The following is an 8,720-nucleotide window of genomic DNA, read 5'->3' as shown; positions in this document are numbered from 1 at the left end:
AATATACTGTGTATATATATATATATATATATATATATATATATATATATATATATATATATATATATATATATATATATATATATTAAATGGGCTGTTTTTAAACCATTAATGCACAACGCTGGACTATAAAAACTCCATATTGTCTTGATGATGCTGGAAACATTTAGTCAGCCCTGATCCCTGATCCCTGAAAACAGATGAACCTTCTGATTGATGTCCACAGCCCTGTAAGAGAAAAAAAGCAAAAGCCTGCTTTGTAATTTATTTATCCCCTATACAAGTTGAGACATGATCTACTTTATGATCTGTGTGTGTATGTGTGTGTGTGTGTTCACCTGCTGAGAAATCAGGGAGAGTGACTGTCCTCCATCCACAGTGGGAGGGAACAGCAGAGGGAGCTTTTGGAAAAGCAGCACGAGTCACATTCTGCGTGCAGCACAGCAGATGCCAGACGTGTCTGCTGGAGGATACAAAGTCGGAAAAATAATGTCAAGGAGAAATTCATACCAGATGGACTGACACAGTCCCATATCCAAGGACCTGTAATGTTCCATGCCTAACTGCATCTCACTAGAAGCTGGAAGCCCATGAAGGACAACGGCTGTTGCTTTCAGATCTGTGGACACTGATGCCTGCCCCGAGACGCTTCCTGGTTGCCTCCACCTCTATGCCGCTTGAGGTGGGATGGGGTTTGAATATATGCGTGTATCTTGGACTCCTTACTCTCCTTCTTCTGCTGATGGGACTCCTGCTGTGGATGGTGCTGAAGCAGCTGAGGAACTCTGTGGGAAATGCGGCTCTGCAGTCCAGCCGCTCTTTCAGGGAGCCACACTTTGGGAACTGCAGAAGCCTCAGGTTCTGAGAATGAAAACATTGCGGAACAAATTTAACTGGGATTTTTACTCTTGCAAGGAGACAAAGTTCTGTGGGAATACTATTTCTGAAAGTGGAGTGGAATGACGCAGTGGACTGAGATTTCTCTGAAGACTGACAAAAGAAGACAAGACTCATTCATTTAAAATATGTTTGAATGATGTCTTGAAACGATGGAACAGCCATTACTATTTTTATTAATGCATTTTGTGTTTATTTGATTAAGAAGAGCCAGGCTTCTAGTCTTTTTTTTTTTTTTTTTTTTACATGCTTTTACTTTCATAGATTGTGCAGTAAACAGTTTTCCTGTGTCTTATCAATTTAACATAGCATTATAAATGTAGAATCTTAGAATTAGGCTTATCCTAGATTAGGACTATTAATCCTAGATTAGGCTTGTTCCTTTATTTTATAGGTCTTAATTCAAATATTATTCTTTATAAATGCTTTATCTACAAATTGATTCTCAATTTGATGTCTATATGCAGTCTAGTGTGAAATTTACCTGACCTAGGATGTTGTTACACTCTTTACAATAGAGTAGTCTTTCATCCTGCGTCTGCGACAGTCCAGATCTGACCGCTGACAGCAACAAGGTTTCTATACATGATTTTTTTCATGTCTAATTAAGTCAAAGACGCCAGAATGTCATTCGTGCCAAAGCCAGATGTTCCTGAAAGACAAATCGCTGAATGGTCAGCTTTTATCAGTTATCTGTGCCTCACTGTCAAGCGTGAACTGTTTTGGCTGCTTGAATTCACTATTATGTTTTTCAAAAAGGTCTATGATGTGCTAAACTCCTGCTTTTCACCTCATTATTATTCCACATCATATTCTGCTCTCTCTCTCTCTCTCTCTCTCTCAAACCCTCCCACCCCACACACACAAACACAAACATCTGTTGACTGCATACTATTGAAATTCACACAAAAAGTCAACAATACATCAATTATTCAGCAAAACGATGATGCCTGCAGGTGTAGCTCTCTAGCTCCTTCCGGTGATGATGTTGTACTGGATTAACTGGGAGGAATAAACTCAAATATTGTTTAAAGTTGAGGTTTGAAATCTTTTCGGTGTGTAGTGACCACTGCTGTTGTCGTTTGTGGGTGTAGGTCCAGTGTATATCCTACTACTTTACTCACACTGTAAAAAACCTTATTGACAATGTATTTAAATTTGCTTTACATGATATAGCAAGGTTTATTGGTAGCTTAGCAAAAGCACTGCTGGCTCAGTGGTAGGTTTCTTGCTGTCCATGTGGAAAGCCCGGGTTCGATTCCCAGGCAGTGCCCAATCCACTAGATGCATCTGGTGTAAAACCTGCGCCAAGTTGTTGGGCAAAGCAGCCCAAAAGATGAACAACAACATTGGCAGACTAGCCAAACAAGCTAACTGTACTAACTATGTACAGTCAGAAGGGGGCGCCAATAATCTCTGCTTCATTCATTTCAATGCTTCATCTTTCTTCGTAACATGATCATGGAAATCGTGCTTTATTATATTTTTGTGCTCTAAATTGGAGCTAGGAATTGAAACTGTAAGTGATAAAGTGAGGAAACCTAAAACTCACGCCATAGGATTGAGTCGTTCAAGCCGGAAGTTTGAGTTTTTTGCTTTACTGTGTCATATAAAATTTGTGTAGAATTAAGAAAATCACAAGGATCGTGTTATTTTTTGTCTCTTGCTGCTGTGGCAGTGGCGAGCACACAAATAAAAAATTAGCAGTCGTTTGTTGTGTCGTAAAAGATCGTTTGAGTCGAGGGGGCGGAGTCATTTTATTCATGTCTGTATTCTAATTGCACTTTGTGTCTGGTCTGGTACATTTTGTCTGTCAACACAGCCAAGAATCAGCTACTTTTCACAGAAAATAAAGACCTTCTGGCAACCTGTTGGCAAACATTTAAAGCTTTTATTTGGTTATTCAGCACAAAAGGGGTGAAATTCCAGATGATGCAGTATTTCAAAATAGTGTAAGAAAAACGTTTCCTGCAGAAAAGAATCGTGGATATGCGGAAGTGTGGCGAGCCAATCAGATTACAGTCTTCAGCTTTTGCCAGAAAAGTGCACACAAGATAAGCAAAGCATCTTATCATTTCAAGCTCTTTGAATAAGGTAAAAATCCCCGGATATCCATCAATACAGAAGCTTTGTATGAGCCTTTCATTCAGGCCATAATCGGTTTAAATACATTGTCTAGTATCACTGATGAGAGATCATCATGACCTGGAATAAACGCTTCATTGCTGATGAAATGCAAAATATAATCTAGAGTGAGTCACGCTGTTATTCAGCCTCTCAAGCTATCTTCCTCACACAAAAAAACACTAATTATAGCATGTGCTTATCTTCACCATGTCTTTGTCTGCCTTTTGAAAATTTTGGGGGGTTTATCTGCAGTGTGTACATTTATTTAGATCTTGTATGTAACCATACACACCAGGGTTAAAGTGTAAAATATTGACCATGTGAAAATTTCCCTTCCTGCCGGCATTATTCTCACAACCCCAGTGTGTCTAGTGCATTTATAATGTGTAGTATTTTCACATGCACTGTGATCTCTCATCCCCTCATCCACAGGAACCTTATGAGAATTCATAATTCTTTAATCTTTAATGACGAGAGACGGTCCTTTTTATTTTTGTGTAATAAAAGACACGCGATCATCTGATAATTTACGTCAGACTTCACGTACTAGTTTCCACACAGGCATAACATTATGACCACCTGTCTAATACTGTGTTGGTTCCCGTTTTCCCGCCAAAACAGCCCTGACCCGTCCTGCACTGTGTATTCTGACACCTTTCTATCAGAACCAGCATTAACTTCTTCAGCAATTTGAGCAACAGTAGCTTGTCTGTTGGATCGGATCACACGGGCCAGCCGTCACCCCCCACGTGCATCAATGAGCCTTGACCGCCCATGACCCTGTCACCGGTTCACCACTGTTCCTTCCTTGGACAACTTATAAGAGATACTGACCACTGCAGACCGGGAACACCCCACAAGAGCTGCAGTTTTGGAGATGCTCTGATTCAGTGGTCTAGCCATCACAATCTGGTCCTTCAAACTTGCTCATATCCTTATGCTTGCCCATTTTTCCTGCTTCTAACACATCAACTTTGAGGACAAAGTTGTTCACTTGCTGCTTAATATATCTGATCCACTAACAGGTGCCATGATGAGGAGATCATCAGTGTTATTCACTTCACCTCTCAGTGCTCATAATGTTATGGCTGATTGGTGTACACTGACATAATGAATCTTCCTGTACTAATTATTGGTTGCCTTTCCAACACTGTGTGTGGAAAATCACACCAACATTAACCAGATTTGGAAGACAGTAAAGGAAGATTATGTTACCATAGCATTAATAAAGTTAGTAAATATTGATATAACCTGCAGAATTGAGCATCCAAATAATAGTTCTGCAAAAATTCCTACAATTTCCTTTTATGATTAGATTTCTTTTCCTTCTGGATTAACAAAGTTCTTATCTTCTCATCTTATTGCAGCATGAGAAACAGGGCAGGAGAAACATGGCAGTGGTGTACCTGCAGGACATGAAGCGCAAGTCAATAAGACAGCTGTCAGGTGAAGGTCCATACATTTATCACACTCAAGAAAAAAAGCGAGGTGGTAGGAGTGATGGAGAAGCGCTCTGTTGGTTTCTTCAGTCATCAGGAGGATTTCAGAGAAGATCAGGAGCCTCAAGGTACTTTTACAGCCACTACATTTAAACAGTATCTGCCATGTACTATGGCTTTTACCCAAAGGAAGGTGGCAAAACTGTGAAAGTGATCATGTATACCTAAAGAATTCATACACAGCCTATACAGGCAGATAATTAAGCAATGAGTATGTAAATAAGTAAACAAAATAATGAAAAATAATGAAAAAGGTATATCCCGATCAGGCATAACATTAAGACCTAATTATTACTAATATTGTGTTGGTCCCCCTTTTGCTCCCAAAACAGCCCTGATCCATCGAGGCATGGACTCCACTAGATCCCTGAAGGTGTGCTGTGGTATCTGGCACCAAGATGTTAGCAGCAGATCCTTCAAGTCCTCTAAGTTGTGAGGTGAGGCCTCCATGGATCGGACTTGTTTGTCCAGCATGTCCCACAGATGCTGGATTGGATTGAGATCTGGGGAATTTGGAGACCAAAACTGGTTGTTGTGCTCATCAAACCATTCCTGAACCATTTTTGCTTTGTGGCATGGCGCATTATCCTGCTTTAAGAGGCCACAGCCATCAGGGAATACCGTTTCCATGAAAGGGTGTACATGGTCTGCAACAATGCTTAGGTAGGTGGTACGTGTCAAAGTAACAATCACATGGATGGCAGGACCCGAGATTTTCCAGCTGAACATTGCCCAAAGCATGACACTGCCTCTGCCAGCTTGCCTTCTTCCCATAATGCATCCTGGTGCCATGTGTTCCCCAGGTAAGTGACACACAAGCACCCGGCCATCCACGTGATGTAAAAGAAAACGTGATTCATCAGACCAGGTCCAGTTCTGATGATCACATGCCCATTGTTGATGCTTTTGGAGGTGCACAGGGGTCAGCATGGCCACCCTGACTTGTTTGCAGCTATGCAGCGCCATACGCAACAAGCTGTGATGCACTGTGTATTCGGACACCTTTCTATCAGAACCAGCATTAACTTCTTCAGCAATTTGAGCAACAGTAGCTCATTTGTTAGATTGGATCACACGGGCCAGCCTTCGCTCCCCACATGCATCAATGACCCTTTTGCCCATTCACCACTGTTCCTTCCTTGGACCACTTTTGATAGATACTGACCGGGAATACCCCACAAGAGCTGCAGTTTTGGAGATGCTCTGATCCTGTCGTCTAGCCATCACAATGGCTTCGTCAAACTCAAATCCTTACGCTTGCCCATTTTTCCTGCTTCTAACACATCAACTTTGAGGACAAAATGTTCACTTGCTGCCTAATATATGCCACCCACTAACAGGTGCCATGATGAGAAGATCATCAGCGTTATTCACGTCACCTCTCAGTGCTCATAATGTTATGTGTTAAAACAATAAAACATTCGAACATAAAACAAAACCACATATTTGTATTAGAAATATATGAAATAATGTCAACGAAGAACAATGAACCCTAAGCACTTTTCACAAACTATAGAAAACAAAAAGTGTTAGGTTGTGGTCAGCTCTCCCCTATATGGTACTTAGTTTAGCTAAACGTACACATGCAAGCTGACAATGTTGTACTTTTGAAACCTCCATGCCTGAGGCTTGAGGCTTTTTGTCAGAAATCTAATATACAGATAAACCCGAGCCAGCCGACAGACCGATAGATGCGACTGGGTGATGTTCAAGCTGCTTGGCACCTCGTATATTATTCCAGACAATAAATCTTTGAATCCTCCCTTAGCCAGATTTCTGAGATGACTAAGATTATTTCTAAAATTACAGGGTGCCGGCACTTCTTTTATCCACTGTCAAGATCGAACGCTGGCTGCAGTTGGGATTTAATAATGTTGCTAGAGTCTAGGAAAAAGAAATGCTGTGAGAATGCTGTGTGTTTGTGGTTGAGGAGTGGTGTGTAGGCGTGAAAGCGAGTGCTGGAACAGTGAAGTCGATTCAATACAGCACTGTGAAGGGGTTTAAACTACTTTAGGTTGAAATTATTTTGCAGTAAATATACTGTGAATGGTTTAGCGAACAGAGCTTGTTCCTAATATCTGATTAAATGAATATGAATATGAATTTCGGTAACCAAACTAAGTATTAGTAACCGTTTACACAATTATTTCTATTCATTTTAATATTAAGTACTCTATACACAAAAACAAAAGATCCATTGGACATCTAGAAGTCAAATCATGTTTTATTTAGCTTTTTTTAATAGCATTATTTCTTTCATTTAGTTTAAACTAATCTTACCGAGCAAATTTGATCAATAAAGCCTCCAATCAATAACTCCAGATGAATTTCGGCATCCATTTACTTGCTAATACGCCACATGTGATAAATCTTCCTGGTGACATTCGTCTTGCAGCTCCAGGGTTGGGGTTCGATTCTTTGCCTTATTTGCTTGTTTTCACTATGCTTCAGGGGTTTCATCCGGGTATTCCAGGTTTCAGTCTACTGAGAATTTAGAAATGACAATCAACCTACATCACAAATCTTTATATATGTGGTGTAGGTTGATTGTCATTTCTAAATTCTCAGTAGACTGTGTGTATGTGTCAAGAAAACACGAAATATATAGTCATATCCTGTGTATTATACACATAAATGTGACATATTTTTTTAGCCGATGCCTTGTCTTCAACATGTTTTTGTCTTCTTGGAGATGAACCTGAAGTGCTTCAACTTCCTGCTGATGATTTTAAAGTGTCGGCGTAATCAGAGAGGTCAGAGAGATGCTGACGCTGAAAATGATGTAATCAGCTTTGGAGGTTAGAGCGGGAATATAACGCCAACCTGGAGAGTGAAAATCATTCGATTCTCTTCTTTTTTAGCTTTCACTTGGAAAACGTAGTCAGCTGGAGTTAATGGTATATGAACAATGATGTAGCGTCTTATTGTGTGTTTTGCTTGGATGATTTTTCTTCCAAAATGCCGGTAAAATCCTGCAATGTACATAATCTTTCAGCCCTTTTAATTCATCACACAAAGTGTCAAATAATCATCATGACACCTTTATAACTGAAATCCAATTCTTCGTCATTACTCTAATGTAGACTCTGGCTCCAACACGACCCAGAGCAGGATAAAGCGATTACTGATGAATGAATGAATGAATGAATGAATATCTCTAGGAACTGCAGGGCAAATAGGATGTAGAAGAGCTAAAGATTACATTTCAGAGTAATTATAATCACCAGCCGGAGATGATCAAGTGACAAACTCACATGAGTAACTTGTCATGCTAAATATATGAGATGGAAAATCATATCCTCAGAGACAAGCTGCAATTCAGTCTCCCTGAGTCTTGAGTGTGTGTGTGTGTGTGTTACCATCTCTCAGGGTAAGAGGTAGATATACATCTAGACTCTTCTCTGTTCTGGCACCGAGATGGTAGAATGAACTTCTCCTAGATGACCGAACAGCTGAGTCACTGACCGTCTTCAAACGACGGATGAAGACCTACCTCTTCCTGAAACACTTAAACTAGCTCTTATTCTCCCTGTTTGTTTGTGTATTGTTTTGTATATGTAGATTTAAAAAGCACTCTTGTACATCGCTCTGGATAAGAATATCTACCAAATATATATATATATGACATATATATGTGACTTATTTTCTACATATATATATATATATATATATATATATATATGACTTATATGTGACTTATTTTCTACATTCTAGAACAATACTGGAGATTTCAAAACTATGAAATAACACACATGGACTTAAGTAATCCATATGTAATGACAACAAAAAACAGTCAGTTGTTATTTTAAGACACGAAGGTCAGGTGTTCTGGAATAGTTCTTGCAAGAACAGTAATGTCAAGTGCATTTGCAAAACCCATCAAGCACCATGATGAAACTGGCTCACATGAAGACCATCCCAGTAAAGCAAGACCAAAACTGACCACTGCTGCAGAGGAGAAGTTCATTTAGAGTTACCAGCCTCAGAAATCACCAATGAACAGCACCTCAGATTAGAGGCGTTATGAAGGCTTTACAGAGCATCAGTAGCAGACATATCTCAATATCAACTGTTCAAAGGACATTATTGTGTATTTCGGCCGCCTTCAGCATTGTTTTACAATGTAGAAAGAAATAAACATCAGGAAAGACCATGGGATTAGAAGGTGTGTCCAAACTTTTGACTGGTAGTGTATGT

This window comes from Hemibagrus wyckioides, linkage group LG08 (assembly GCF_019097595.1).
Source record: "Hemibagrus wyckioides isolate EC202008001 linkage group LG08, SWU_Hwy_1.0, whole genome shotgun sequence".
NCBI classification, from domain to species: Eukaryota; Metazoa; Chordata; class Actinopteri; order Siluriformes; family Bagridae; genus Hemibagrus; species Hemibagrus wyckioides.
The sequence above is the reverse complement of the archived record's forward strand: the minus strand, read 5'-3'. Positions refer to the sequence as shown.